Raw genomic sequence first — 15490 nt, 5'->3', positions numbered from 1 at the left:
ACAGTACAAAACATTTAAACATTTTTTAAATGTACATTGTATTTATTTATGTCTCCAACATGTGATAGCTTGTCAATTTGAAAATGTGTTCAAACTGATTTTTTTCAATTAATCAATCAATTAGTGATTTTTTTTTTTTAAATTATAAAAAAATAATTGTTATGAAAACATGTGGCCATTGAAAAGGATTGACCATTAGATGCTATTTTACATTTAGCAGCTGTCTTTCTAAAGGTATTTTTTTGACATATTGTTCTTTAAAGATCAATGAAAATAAATTAAAATAATTTAGTCAATGAAAAGAAATTAAAATAATTGAATGAATGAAAATAAATTAAAATAATTGAATGAATGAAAATAAATTAAAATAATTGCCTCTGGGTTGCAAATACTGGCACGTATTATAAAGTCATGAAATTTACCAGCTGAAAAATGAATCCAAGACAATATGAGTTGTAATGCCTCAAACTATTTTAATATGAGCAAGGAACTGAGTATCTGGCATCTACTTTATTTTTTGACAGATGACCTTCTTTCTTGCATTAAAGGGATATGATACCCAAATGTTTAAAGGGACATTGTACACTAGATTTTTCTTTACATAAATGTTTGGTAGATGATCCATTTATAAAGCCTATCTGGGGGTGTTTTTGTAACAATATATAGTTTTGCTTATTTTGAAATAACATTGTACTGATTTTCAGACTCCTAACCAAGCCCCAACGTTTTAGATGTATACTGATGTCTACAGACTTCAAATTGCTTCTGTATGTATAATGGGTCTTTTCATATGCAGGGGAGAGGGGGAGGGGGTGGGTGTCTCAGCTTAAACCCATCAACAGAGCTACAATGTATCCTTCCTGGTAAAATATTTTATAAATAAATAAAAAAAAAATACATTGGGAGCTTCCAAGTAAGTTTTTAAAAGGTTTTATACTGGATTTTTATATTAGTATCTGTGCATATTTGTCTTTATAGTAGTGTCTATTACATGCAGTTAAATGAAAATTTGTGGATATTGTCTCTTTGAGCACTTCAAAGTGATGCAGCATAGCTGTAAAAATCTGGTTAGAAACTATCATCTGAACATCTCCATTTAAAAAATGTCTGCAGTAGCCACATCCCATTATAAAAGGGACTTTAAGCAGCCACTCAAGATGTTAGTCCCAGGACTAACATCTTGGCATGTGCAGGCACAGTCATGTTATTTCCCTAATCAGTTTAATGAAGTTTACTATCAAATCTCTTGAGATTGAAGTGAAATCTCAGGCAAACACAGTAACACAAAGTGTGACATCAGCAATGATAAAGCTGATTGGCTGTTTTATTTTTATTTATTTTTTACATGTAGCTGAGAGTAGCTGAAGAATAACTGTTCACAGAGCACTTGCTGTTTTGAGGTAAATTATCTTCCTTTTTTATACAGAGATGTTCAGGTGATATTATCTTGTCAGATTTCTCAGCTATGCTGTGTCTCTTTCAGGTGACAGCATATGGGTATTATGTCCCTTTAACTTCAGAAAAATGGTGTTAGCAGAGCTCATGCTTACTAAAATGAATGAGTTTACCAATCTAAATGGAATATGAAAAAATGCTCTTTAAATACAAACAGTTTCATAATCATTTGCAAATAACCTTGCACTGTATAACATAGCTTGAGAAATGGGACTGGCATCAATATTTCTAAGCCCTGCTTTAATTTTTATCATATTGCAGACACTGAGATTTCAACTGAGCATGCACAAAGGGAATAAAAAATGAGTTACAGACAACAGAGTTGTTAAAGTTTATATAGTATATAAAAGGAATGCTAAACTCAAAATTAAACTTTCCTGATTCAGATAGAGCATGCAATTTTAAATAATGTTCTAATTTACTTCTATATTCAAAATGTGCACATTTTTTTTTTTTAAAATTAAGATTATAAGCATAGACCCGTTGCTCAGTGTGCCTAAAGGGATATGGCTGCACCTCACTGACGAGGCCCACAATAGGCCGAAACGTACGTCTGGGGTTTTGCTGTTTCTCTCGTTCAGAAACGGATTGCCTGGTATTTCGGTGCTGGACTGTACTGTTAAGTCAGGATCAGACTGATATGCTTCAGGAAAGCTCTTCTCTGTGAAAGGCACATGTTGAGCAAAAAGAGGCTGCTTCTTGGGTGGTAACTAGCCATAGAACAAGCTATTATGCTATTGTTCGTTCCCAGGTTAAGCACTTCTCTCTTTTTATTTATAAAAGTAAAAGTGGTTGTTAGGGGAAAAAAGGAAACATAGGGCCACTTATGGACCCACACTAAAAAAACAGACCATAAAACAGAAATTTTAAAGAATTTAAAAAAACATTATTGTTATTAAGAAAACTTGATCTGGCAACTTCTGATAAGCAAATCGTTACCTCCATAAACTGGACCAAGGAGATGCAATGGACTTATAAAGCAGAGAACAGCTTCTTATTATTAGTGGAAACATAAAACAATATTCATAGAGTCTGAGTTCTAATATTGAACTTAATGTAGTATTCCAACTGAATAGAACTATGCCCCAATTATTGGATAAAACAAATGCACTTAACAGCCCATATTAGATGCAGAATCTATGTGGAAATAAAACCATGCACTGCAGTACTTTATTAAGACAACTGCCTTGAATTATGTATATAAAGTGTACTATAATCCATGAATATAGATGTAATAGAGCTAAACTTAAAGGGACAGTATACTATACAATTGTTTTTCCCTTAATGTGTTTCCAATTACTTTTTTTACTAGCTGCAGAGTATAAAATGTATCAGATTTGCTTTTTAAGGTTTATTTGGGTATATTAAATAGCTGATTATGTGTTTTGAAGCCACAGCCTACTAAAATGGGTTTAGCTTGTATGTATAATCAGTTCTAATTACTTTATCACATTGTGTAAATATACCTGCTTCTTTATTTTATATCTGTCCATAAACCAATCACCAATACTTGGAGAGAACAATAGAAAATTAACATTGTATTACCTTATCTCTTCTATAACCCACTGGGATTGTAATTTCTTCTACTGGCTGTGTTAACACAGCTTGGCCTCGAGGCCAAACACTTTTAGAATAGGTGGGGATACCACAGGCTAAATAAACTAATTAAAATGCCAATATAAGGTTAATGGAAATACTTGTAAACAATTTAATACACTCCAGCAGGTAAAGTGGATCATTGAGAACAAATTAAAGGGGAGAGAATTGTGGAATAAACTGTCACTTTAACTAGATTTCTAACCTCAAAGCTGCACTGATAAATGCAAGGGGGCACTAGCTGGATGCCAAAGGGGGCACGCAACAATTGGAGGAAGCCGGATTTGTCATCGATATGCTAAATACAGTAGAAGATGCGGGCAGGAACAACAGTATGTTTACCATATTGCAATGGAAAATATGTTAAAAAAGAAGCGTCTTTGTAAAGTTTCATGAATAGTGCCCCTGTTTTTAATATTATATTTAGATACTGGACAGTAATTCAAGAAATTTTGCAATCACTTTAAGGGGAGAGATAAGGGCAGGCTTCCTCAGTCTCTCTCAACTACACATGTGCAAAAAGAGTTTGTGCTCTATCTGAATATTAGTTTGTGATTGGTTAGAAAGGATTCTTTTGTTCTGGGGGACAGGGAAATCAGTAAAATGAACAAACATAAAACAATATACTCATTTGATGAAATAAAGCTGCAGGTTTGATTGTAAAATGATTCTTAGATATGAAGATTCAAAATCATGCAGTTTACAATTTGTGTTTAGTGGTCCTTTAACAAGAGAGGTGGAAGCTGACATTAAAGGGACACTGAATCCAAATTATTTATTATTTATTCGTGATTCAGATAGAGCATGCAATTTTAAGCAACTTTCTAATTTACTCCTATTATCTATTTTTCTTCGTTCTCTTGCTATCTTTATTTGAAAAAGAAGGCATCTAAGCTTTTTTTGGGGTTCAGAACTCTGGATAGCACTTTTTTTTATTGGTGGATGAATTTATCCACCAATCAGCAAGGACAACCCAGGTTGTTCACCAAAAATGGGCCGGCATCTAAACTTACATTCTTGCATTTCAAATAAAGATACCAAGAGAATGAAGAAAATTTGATAATAGGAGTAAATTAGAAATTTGCTTAAAATTTCATGCTCTATCTGAATCCCAAAAGGAAAAAATTGGGTTCAGTATCCCTTTAAGCCGATGAAGCCAAAGTACTTTACTAAGTTCTACTAAACTCGTAAAAAAAATTAGGTTTATCATACACAACAATATTTTGTATATTGAATTGGCAGCACATTCACTACAAACACTTGTCAGTGTGAGCAGGAGTTTACAACTTCCAAATGTACTGGTGTCATTATATTTGATATATTTTCTTAAGAAAATGTATGTTTGCTAATTGTACAAAAATTCTAACTCTCTGTTCGGTATAAAGAAAATTCAAATAAATCTGCTTTTTCAACTCGGATTTGGGAAGGCTTGTTTGTTCTTGACAACTAAAACAGCTTAGTGGGGGGTGCCCCATCAGACAATGAGAATATATACTGCAGTTGAAAAAAACATTTTTTGTAACATTTACAAGATAATTACTGATTTCTCATATAGATAATTGTTTGCGTTTTTGTTTGTGTGTGTGCATACATTGGACATTCAGGCTAAAGATCGCTGTTCCATAACTTGGCCGCCTGCTCTGAGGCTGCGGACATCAATCTGCCCGATCCACACTATATGATCATGCTGATTGACACGGCCGCAAATCTGCAGGGGGTCATTGCACATGCAGTTCACCAGAACTGCTTGTGCAATGATAAATGCCGACAGCATTTATCGATGTGTGGCGGACATGATACACTACATCGTATCATGTCCGCTCGCACTTTCATAAATCTGCCCCATTGCCTTTATAAAATAAGGATTTAAAATCAACCACATAAAAATGTTCTAAAATTCTTTTTTAAGGATTTGTCTTTATTTAAAAAAAATCTGTACAAGTAACTTGTTTTTCATTATTTGGATTATAATTTGAGAAACATAATAATGTTATTTGTCTTGATATTTTAAAACTTGTACTAAAGGTAACTTAACAACAATAAATGTATAAATTGTCCAGTTGTTGGGAAAACGAAAATATTGATTTTTTTATATATGCCTTGTGACAAGATTAGAAATGGCTTAGCTAACACAAGTTGGTAAAAGCATTAGGGGTCAAAGTGCACAACAGCACAATTGTGACAGATAAACACTGAGCACTGCATTGCACATAAGGAAGGGTTAGAACAAGGGCTGGGGCTGATAATTTTGGAATGCAGCTTTCATTGCTTTCTTAAAGGGACAATATACTATACATTTTGTTATATTTTAGAGAGCACAAATATAAAAAATAATTTTAAACAAAATGATGGTCATTTAGAGTCACAGGAAAAAAAAACTCACAGAAAAAAAGTCACAACTTTGTTACAAAAAAATGTAATAGAAAAAGGTCATATTTAAATAAATTAACCCTTTGAGTGCTAAGCCATTTGCCACCTGGGTGCTAAGCTGGATTTGAGCTTTTTTTATTTTTTAAATATATTTATTTTTTACTTTGTTTTTTTTTTTTCCAGATCCCCAAGACTTATAACGTTGGAAAGGTTAGGTGATTACCTTTCAAACGGTGGGTCTTGGGGGTTTGTAGCTGCTGCTTAGATGCCTGAGATACAGGCTACTAATCAGCATGCCCCCATTTCCCTATATTGTACATTGTTTTTTTCCTTTTATTTTTTTTTTCATTAAAAGGGTAGAGACAATAAATACAAAGAAAAGGCATTTTGCATAGGAAAACTACTTATGCGTTAATCAGGAGACACAGCTCCACTGATGTGTAAGAGGGAGAAAAATAAGAGTGAAAAATAGATACATCATATTTTGGAGGCGCAGCTCCTTGTTAATACATATTGGAGACGAAGTTCCAGTGAACCTTTCATAAATCATAAATAACTTCCTTCTTGGTTCTTTTGTAACAAATCCTTTCCTTTTTTCCCCTTTCCTTTTCCCGTTCTTTTTATTATTTAATTAAGGTGTTACAGAATATTTAAAGCATATATCCATCAAGAAATATTATACGGCATAGTATAAAGAATAATAGCGCATAATATATTATCCTATATAACACTGATGGACCTTTAACGGCATAGTATGGTTTAGTTTTTCCATATTTTTAAATAAAACAATGTATTTTCCTTTCTATGCATTGGGTAAATGGCTAGTCGAAAATTCTAACACCTGTTATATTTTGAATCTTTACCTGTTTTGACCATAGGTAAAAATGAGTAAACAAACTATACAATTTTTCTTCCACCAAAAAACATCTCAATCCCTACCCTACCATCCTCTTTGCTAGGACTAGAGAAAAAAAAAAAAAAAAAAAAACCTTCTACCCTCCCCAAAACATCAGACCCTTGTTCAAATACCCACTCCCCTCTAAGCTGTTCTTCCTGAATAAATATTGTATTATCAAACATTTTAACTATCATTTGTTGTACTGGTAAATTTAGGGACTTTATATATATTTCCCATTTCCCAAAGAATCTAATAACGTTTGTACATTTACATCATACTGTTCTAAAATCATTTGTTGGTGTAGATTTCTTAAGAACACTCGAAAACTTGGGGTCTTTTTTGAGATCCATCATTAAGTTTCTTCCTACCCTAATAACGGTATTTAAGAACCTAGTTAGCTAACCAAATGTATCTCCTTTTAGAAGAAATAGAATATCAATAGCTGATAGTGTTATTTTTGTTGTACTTTTTTTTTTTAACCAATACGTAATTTTTAACCAGTAACTATTAAGTTCAGGGCAAGAGAAAACACAGTGTACCATATCTGCACAGCTGAATCTACATTTTTTACAAAAATTATCATTGGAGTTTTTCCATTTCGACATTACACATGGTGTTAAATATGTGTGATATAGTGTTTTTGTTTGAGATTCTCTCCAGCTTGACATTAAGGTTGTTTTTCTAGTTCTTTTCATACTAGATTGAAGGAATTCTTTTGTGATATTACTTTCTGGCATTATTTTAACCATTTATTTATGTATGCATATATATAAAAAAAAAATTTATGGTTATTCACTATTTTATATAAGATTGAGCCCAAGGTAATACCGGAGGAAAATAATGTAATACTTGGTTTTAGAATATCCCATTTATCATATTCGTATATGGAGTTTCCTAAGTTGTTACAATAGTGTCTAAGCTGAAGATATAAATAGAACTGTTTATTTGAACAACTATATTTATTTTTCAGGTAGTCAAAATCCTGTATAATGTTTCTTTCTATATCTACTATTTGGTAAAGGTGTGTTAATTCCTTTTTTGCCATTGGTTACAGGTATTAGGATTAATCAATACTTCTGGATTGCCCTTAATAGGTAGATATTTTGAAAAAGGGAAATCTTTTTCAAGTGCTCTACACATTTTTGCCATATCATGATCAAATTCTTAATATTTTTTAATTTCTTAATTTTACAAGGGAGTTTTTTTATATTCTATGTATATCAGTGCATTTAGTTCATAGGGTTTTACCAGATTTTTCTCTAAATCTAAATTAATAAAATTATCATTTTCTGTTAACCATGCCAAAATTATTTTTGCCAAGATTGTCCAGTTGTATATTTCTATATCTGGTAGTCCGAGCCCTCCCCATTTATTCGAGATACCTAATTTTGAATAAGCTATTTTTATTTTTTTACCTTTCCTAAATAGGAAATGTAAAGCTTTTTTAAGCCTACTAATATCTTTACTCTTAATAATTAGGGCAAATTCTGAATTAAATACAATATTTTGGGGAGAGTTATCATTTTTACCATATTTATTTTCCCTGAGAGGGAAATTGGTAAATGTGTCCATCTCTTAATCTCAAGAATCATCAGAAATAGCGGGTCATAGTTTAATTTATACCATTCTCCTTGTTCACGGGAGCGCTCAATTCCGAGATACTTTATAGAATTATTTGCGATTTTAAATATATGGTATTCATAGAATATTTTTGTTTGATTAGTCACATGATTTCTGATTTTCCTTTGTTAAATCTATATCCTGAAAAAGCACCAAATGAATCTAGAATATCTGAGAAGAAGAATCTTTAATAAATAGTAACATATCATCTGCGTATGCTGTGACCTTTGATTCAGTATCTCCTATTTGTATTCCACTTATATTATCCCAAATTTTTATCATTAATGGTTCTAGGGCATGATTGAAAAGTATTGGTGAGAGTGGGCAACCCTGTCGTGTCCCTCTTTGTAATGAGATGTATTCAGATTGTTTATTATTTATGAGAAGTGCTGATTTGGGGGAGGAGTATATTGCTTTTATACATTCTACCACATTACCTGAAAACCCAAATTTATTTAATGATGTGAATAAATTGTCCCATTCCACTGAATCAAATGCTTTTTCAGCATCTAGGGATAAAAGCAATATATCTAAATATTGCTTAATTAAAAATTATTTGTTAGCCCCAACATATGAAATTTCATTACTCACCCTATGTATATTGTAGAATGCCGACCTACCATTAATAAATCCAGATTGGTCAGGATGTATAAGTGACAGGATTACTTTTTGTAATCTATTTGCTATGATTCCTGTTAATATTTTAAAATCTGTATTTAACAGTGAGATAGGTCTGTACGAGGTTAGATCATGTTCATCTTTCCCTGGTTTTAAGAATAAAGTGATTACTGAATCTGGATACCTATTTGGAAGTTGTTTGGGGTTAGCTGAGAAGAAATAACTAAATCCCTTTTTCAATATTGGAATTATTTCAGGACACATAAGTTTGTAAAATTCATTTGGCAAATTATCAGGACCTGCTGCTTTGTTAAGGGCTAACTTTCTGACTGTTTCCTATATTTCTTCTTTCTGTATTGAATTGTTTAAAACTTCTTTATTCATCTGGTCAATTGCCTGAGTTTTATATAGTTTTGTATAAAATTCTAAACATATTTTCATTACTTTTTATATTGCCGATTATGGTTTTGTTCTTAAATGTTTTATTTAGTCTAGCCAGATATTTACCTGCTTTTTTCCTGTATCTTAAAAATGTACTTTTAGTTCTTAAGTCTTCTTGTGTAAGCTTTTGTAGCATAAATGTATTTCTTTGATCTCTAATTGAAATATATGTATTCCAATTAGCTATAGTAGGATTGCGTAGATATATATTATATATACAGTATATTATATATATATATATATATATATATATATATATATATATATATATATATAATGTAATGCATTAGACAGCTGTAATTCCTGTGCTTTAAGGTTTTTTTGTCTTTTTGCTACGAAATATATTATTTCTGCCTTTAGAGTTGCTTTTGAGGATTCCCAATATATTATAGGTTTCTTAATATACTCATTATTAAAACTTTCGAATTCCCTCCATTTATTTTTTACGAATTCGTGAAAATCATTATTTGATGTTAGATATCTTGGGAAGTGGAAGAGGTTACTTTTTTTTGGTCTTTTCCCGTATTCTATACAAATAGGCGCATGATCAGATATTATAATTGGGTGTATATCTATTTTTGTAATATGTGTAGTAATTTTGTCTGATGTGAGAAACAGATCTATTCTCGAATGAGATCTATGAGCCTTGGATATACAAGTAAAACCTAAGGTATTGGGATTTTTATATCTCCAAATATCTCGAACCCCTAACTTATAGTATATACTATTCAGTGTCCAAAATGTTGTTTTTTACCATCTATTCTAAGTCTTTCTATAGGCATTTTAGGTGCCATATTAAAATCTCCACCTATAATTAATATAGTATCGGTATAGTCTAATAACTTTTTCTGTAGATCTTCACAGAATCTAACATGAAATCTATTAGGTCCATAGACATTGCAGATTGTGAACATTTCTGCATCAATACATATTTTGACAAATACTACTCGTTCATTAGGGTCAATATATTTATTTAAAATTTGAAATTTCAGGTTTTTATTTATAAGGATGACTACTCCTTTCTTTCTATTGACACAATCATTAGCAATCACCTCTCCCACCCAACCAGCTTTATGTTTTATAATTTCTTTTGAATTTAGGTGTGTCTCCTGAATCAAAGCTATATCTGTCCCCAACTATTTGAGTTGTTTCAATATAGTTTTCCGCATAATGGGGGAGGTGATTCCCCCCACATTCCATGATGTTAATTTAAAGTTTTTTATTCCAGACTCACCCATATATAACCAATTTCTAAGGTATGGGGAGACAATCCATTTAAAAATACAGGGAGAAGAGAGGGTGAGAGGAGAAAGAAGAAGAAAGAGAGAGGAAAAAAAACAACACATTATATATAGGGAGCATATTAAGTCCATCCTGATCTCTGATGGTTACTGGCATTGTTATTTTAAAACTCTTTTTTGTGTCAGTAACACTTAAAAACATATCATATATATCTTGTCCCCAAAAAAAAATCCCTAAACATTGGGGAAGAAAAAACCCCCAACAACAATGTGTATGGGGTCTAAAAATCCCTTTCTGAGCTCTAATAGTTGAGTATATTATTACTTTAGAGATCATTTTTAAATCAATGTTAATTTTGTGCATATCATGCCAATATACATTATCCCAATTATACGTCTGTAATCTTAAAATTTCTTTGGACCTTTTCTGAATCATTAAAAATGTTGGTACCCTCTGAATCTATAATTTTTAAGTTAGCAGGGTAGGTTACTACGGCTTTATGTCCTGCTTCTATTATTTTTTAACATAAAGGTGTCATTTTCCTTCTCTTATTAAGAGTTTCAATAGAATAGTCACTAATCATCAGGATTTTTCTCCCTTCCATTTCTAGGTTCCTCTTTTGTCTAACAAAATTCATAAATTTAGCCTTATCCTGGAAATCCAGGAATTTCACTATTACCGGTCTACTTCTTTTATCACTTATTTGATCTCTCAGAGTGCCAATTCTATGTACTCGATTTTAAGTGGTTAACATTCCTCCTCAAATCCTAGCATTTTAGGTAGTATATAAGATACAAACTTCTGAAGATCCTGATATTTATTGCCCTTCTCCAGATCAATAATTCTTACATTATTCCTGCAGGATCTGTTCTCTAACTCTTCAATCTTAGCATTTAACTCTGCCAATTATATTTTATGTTGCTCTAGAGTATGTTCTGTTCTAACTTGTCTATCTTCTATTTCGGAAATACGTTCCTCAGCTTTGTGCATTCTACCCGAGAATTTTTTTAAGTCTCCTGCTAGATTAGATTCCTCTATCTGTATTTTATCTAAGCGTGGTATAAACATCTCTGATAGTTTATTTTACAATAAATTCACCTTCTCCTAACATTATAGTTTATTCTTCACTACCCTCTAGTGAGGTCTCACCTTGTGATTTTCTATTTAAAGCCTGTTTCTTTTCTTGTGTTTTTATTTTTTGCATTCTAGGCATTGTGACTGTGTAAGAGTTTGTGAGGAATTTATCCATATGTGAATAGAAACCATTATAATACCAGAAGAAAGCAATCTTCAATCAACGTGTAGAAAACAAACAAAAAAACAAAAAAATGTAAATAGTGGTTGTTTATCAAGTCCTAGCAATTCAAGTTTTATGACCGAAAAATAATATCTATACATCTAGATTGTGAGGCCTATCTATCAAGCTCCAAATGGAGCTTGAAGGGCCGTGTTTCTGGCGAGTCTTCAGACTCACCAGAAACGCAAGTTATGGAGCAGCGGTCTAAAGATCGCTGCTCCATAACCCTGTCCGCCTGCTCTGATGAGGCGGACAGGAATTGCCACAATGCAACCCGATCGAGTACGATTGGGTTGATTGACACCCCCTGCTGGTGGCCGATTGGCCGCGAGTCTGCAGGGGGCGGCGTTGCACCAGCAGCTCTTGTGAGCTGCTGGTGCAATGCTGAATACGGAGAGCGTATTGCTCTCCGCATTCAGCGAGGTCTTGCAGACCTGATCCGCACTGTCAGATCAGGTCCGCAAGACCTTTGATAACTCGTCCTCATTAAGTGTATTAAGTGTGTATATACCCTCCCCCCCACACACTTTTTTGTTATTATAATGAGAGTACTAAAGTAAGAGTGTGCCACATTTAGTTATTTTGTCAAATCTCCCAAAAAAATTATACTAAGAGAGTGGGTTGTCCCTACTTAGTCAGAACCAGAGATTTAAAATCATCAAATTTTTAGATAGACTAGTCAACAGCCCTGGGTTCAATTTTAGGTATCAATCATAATGTACATAGATGTACCGATATATGAAATTAATAACATGAGCAAATTACACAATGTAATCAAATTAATTAGAAGATATTCTCTATACCAGGGATGTAATAGTCCAGCATATCAAGTATGTTATATGAAGCAAGGTTATTTTCCAATTGCATTTCAATTACCAGAAGGGGTTAACACTGCTTGGTTTAGGGTAGAGGGCTTGCATAAAAGTCTTACACAAAGAAGTTCCTGGGTATATACCTTGCAAGCCTCCGACAAAGAAGAAAGATTTCCAGTCCCAAATTTCGCCTGGTAAATTTTTGGGGGCTTTAGCAGGTTGGTTTTTCCTATGTGTATATATGTATTGTTTTTTTTTTCTTTATATCTTTTCCCCCCTTCTTTCCTAATCTTTTCCTTTATCCTTCTCTGTTTAGTATCTTTTTTTTAGCCTTTTCTCGATTTCCTTTCTCCTTTCTTTCTTTTCTTAATCTCCTTTCTCTTCTTGTTAGTTTCTTCTCCTTCTATGCTTTCCTCGTATCTCTTTCTCCACTATTAGCTATTAGTAGTGGTTAGTCAGCTGGTGTGTTTGTTCCCAAAGTTTGTTTTGTTCTAGATGTATGTAAAAAACAGTTGTTGCTTTCCACTGTTAACTTTTAACCTTTTATAAGGAAAGAGGCCCACCTATCAATGTGATCATATGAAGGAGTGTAATGTCCATTAACAGAGGTTATCTGAAGGATAAGTGGGTGATATGGATGGTATATTAAGGCGTGGTGTTAAGTATGGGGGCAACAGCATAAAATCAAAAAGTTTATCGACCCTTCTAAGTGGGCTCTTCATGGGTAATGCCACATCTTGTGACTGCTTCATTAAGGGTTACCTCTATTTGGTTTCCCGTTCTGCCTCTTCAGGCGAGTTAACCCCTGGGGTGCTTAAAGTGTGTCTGCACCTCAAATCTGAAGCTCTGGAATTTTTTGCCGTTGACTCCAATATTTTTAGGGAATTTTCCATTGTGCTGTGCCTCTCTTTTCACCTCTGATACCCCATACCGGGCCCTGCGGCTTGGCCCACTTTGAGCACTCTCCGGACTTCCACGCCTTAGGTACTCCCAAGCCAGTAGGTATGGTCCTCTCTGCTGGATGGTCCTCTCTGCTGGCAAAGTTAAAGCAGCATTGGGTGTGGTTTTTGGGGTCTCCAGCTCATTGTCTTCCAATCGTATTCAAGCCAGCCAGATCAGACGCCGATATGCGTTATGCTCCTCCCACCGGAAGTTCATACTGTACATTATCATTTTTAAATAAAGTTGCGCAGTGACATCATCATTTCATTGTGCATGACATAACCACGCAAAACATGAAGCCCTGGCGATGCCCTCAAGGTGGGTGAGTGCTAGTGACGGCTCTGAGCTGTCATCAGCACCTGACTGGGACAATTTGCGACAGCTCAGAGCCGTCTTTAGTACTCAAAGTTAGCACTATCCCATGTATATTCATTATTTTTAGTGTTGACGATTAAAGGGACTAAATGTAGCCACCAATCAGCAATCACTACCTAGGGTGCTGAACCAAAAATGGTCTGATTTCTAAGCTTACATTCCAAATAAAGATTCCAAGAGAACGAAGAAAAATTGATAATAGGAGAAAATTAGAAAGTTGCTTCAAATTGCATGCTCTATCTGAATCATGAAAGTTTAATTTTGTCTAGACTATCCCTTAACGATGAATATTCCAACCTATGCTATAAAGAAACTGCCACAGTCTTGTGGCCTTGCTGTCAAGCAACACACAAGTTATGTAGTCATTCTTGAAGCTGCACATAGCGTTGACGAACTCTCTTTAAAGGTGGGCTGCCACCAGCATCCTGTTGGAAAATGGTGCTCACTGTCGCTTCTTCATGCTTGAACCAATCAATGACATGCCAAATTGAGGGGTCATAGTGACCAACAAGGCTAAATAATTTATTATTCCAGCCTTGACAGATGTTGTTGATACAAGCGCTATTCATTGTGGCATCATGTACATTCCATAGGTTAAGGTCGAACATAGGTGGGACATGACGCACCCTCAAATGGCATCAGGAATGTTGAGTTACAGATACAGAAAAAAATAGGGTATTTCATATTACAGAAACACTATTTTAAAATTGCAGGCTGTCCTATGAAAGTTTGTTCAAGATGTGTAAAACCTGTTTTCAAAAGACTTCTACTCAGCCCCACCATTGTTAAAACCTTTGCTACAAAATTTGTTTTTGAAACCTTATCTTATAGACACCATTTAATGAAAACTAAAAATGTAATCAGGCCACACCACTTGGCCAGGAAGAACCCCTGCTGTTTGTGAACACAAAAGAGAAACACAGGTGGAGTCCCATTGTCTAGCAACTTTGGTGGATGGAATTAAAAACAAATGGACCCTCACTCATATGTTAATGGGATACCTGCTGGCTTACTCAGACACTCCTTAACACAAGGCACCACATTTGCTTGGGAAGGACATGTAAAAATGACCAGTATTGCATTATGTGTGTATAAGGATCATACGTTTTTAAAATAACTACTTCAAAAATCTGATAACTATACATATAGATAAGTTAAATATGGAATTAAGTATATATATTAACCAGTATGATATGAATATATATATGCCTGTGTATCTATGTATATACATATGAGTGTATATATATATGTATATATATATATATATATATATATATGTATGTGTGACTTGTACATTTATGTATTGTATATAAATATATACATACTGATTACCTGACTAAATCATACTCCCAGGCATCACCAGACAGACTAAAATATACATTTAATGAGAAACTATTGTAAAATACTATATAATACAATATGCCTCATCTGTAACATACACTTATATATGAGATGCCCCCATAAGCACATTCTATTTATGAATATGCCTTATGTATAAATAAGTGTCTATCTAAGTCATAATGATTTAATTTTTAAACTGGTACATTTTAGTTAAACAGAAAAAATATTAAATGAAATATATTTGCATGCTTGTAAGTAGACATGGATGTATGTATGCATATGTATGTATGTATATATATATATATATATATATATATACATATATATATATATATGTACTATGTATATGTATATATGAATATATATATATATGTATGATATACATAAAAAAATGAATTCTAAGAAGAATAAATATAAGTTACACAAGTTGACTTTTATAGCTCAACCTGTGGTGAATTAGTAAACGTACACCCGCTATACTTA

The 15490-nt window shown here is 33.3% G+C and overlaps 1 protein-coding gene across 3 annotated transcripts in view; it reads right to left on the bottom strand.

Moving 5' to 3' along the window:
• Positions 1-15490, bottom strand: part of PLEKHG4B (pleckstrin homology and RhoGEF domain containing G4B) — a 199485-nt gene that overhangs the window by 113953 nt on the left and 70042 nt on the right. The window lies entirely within an intron of this gene.

The sequence above is a fragment of the Bombina bombina genome, chromosome 5 (assembly GCF_027579735.1).
Source record: "Bombina bombina isolate aBomBom1 chromosome 5, aBomBom1.pri, whole genome shotgun sequence".
NCBI lineage: Eukaryota > Metazoa > Chordata > Amphibia > Anura > Bombinatoridae > Bombina > Bombina bombina.
Note: the sequence above shows the minus strand (reverse complement) of the source record. Positions and strands in the feature narration are given on the sequence as shown.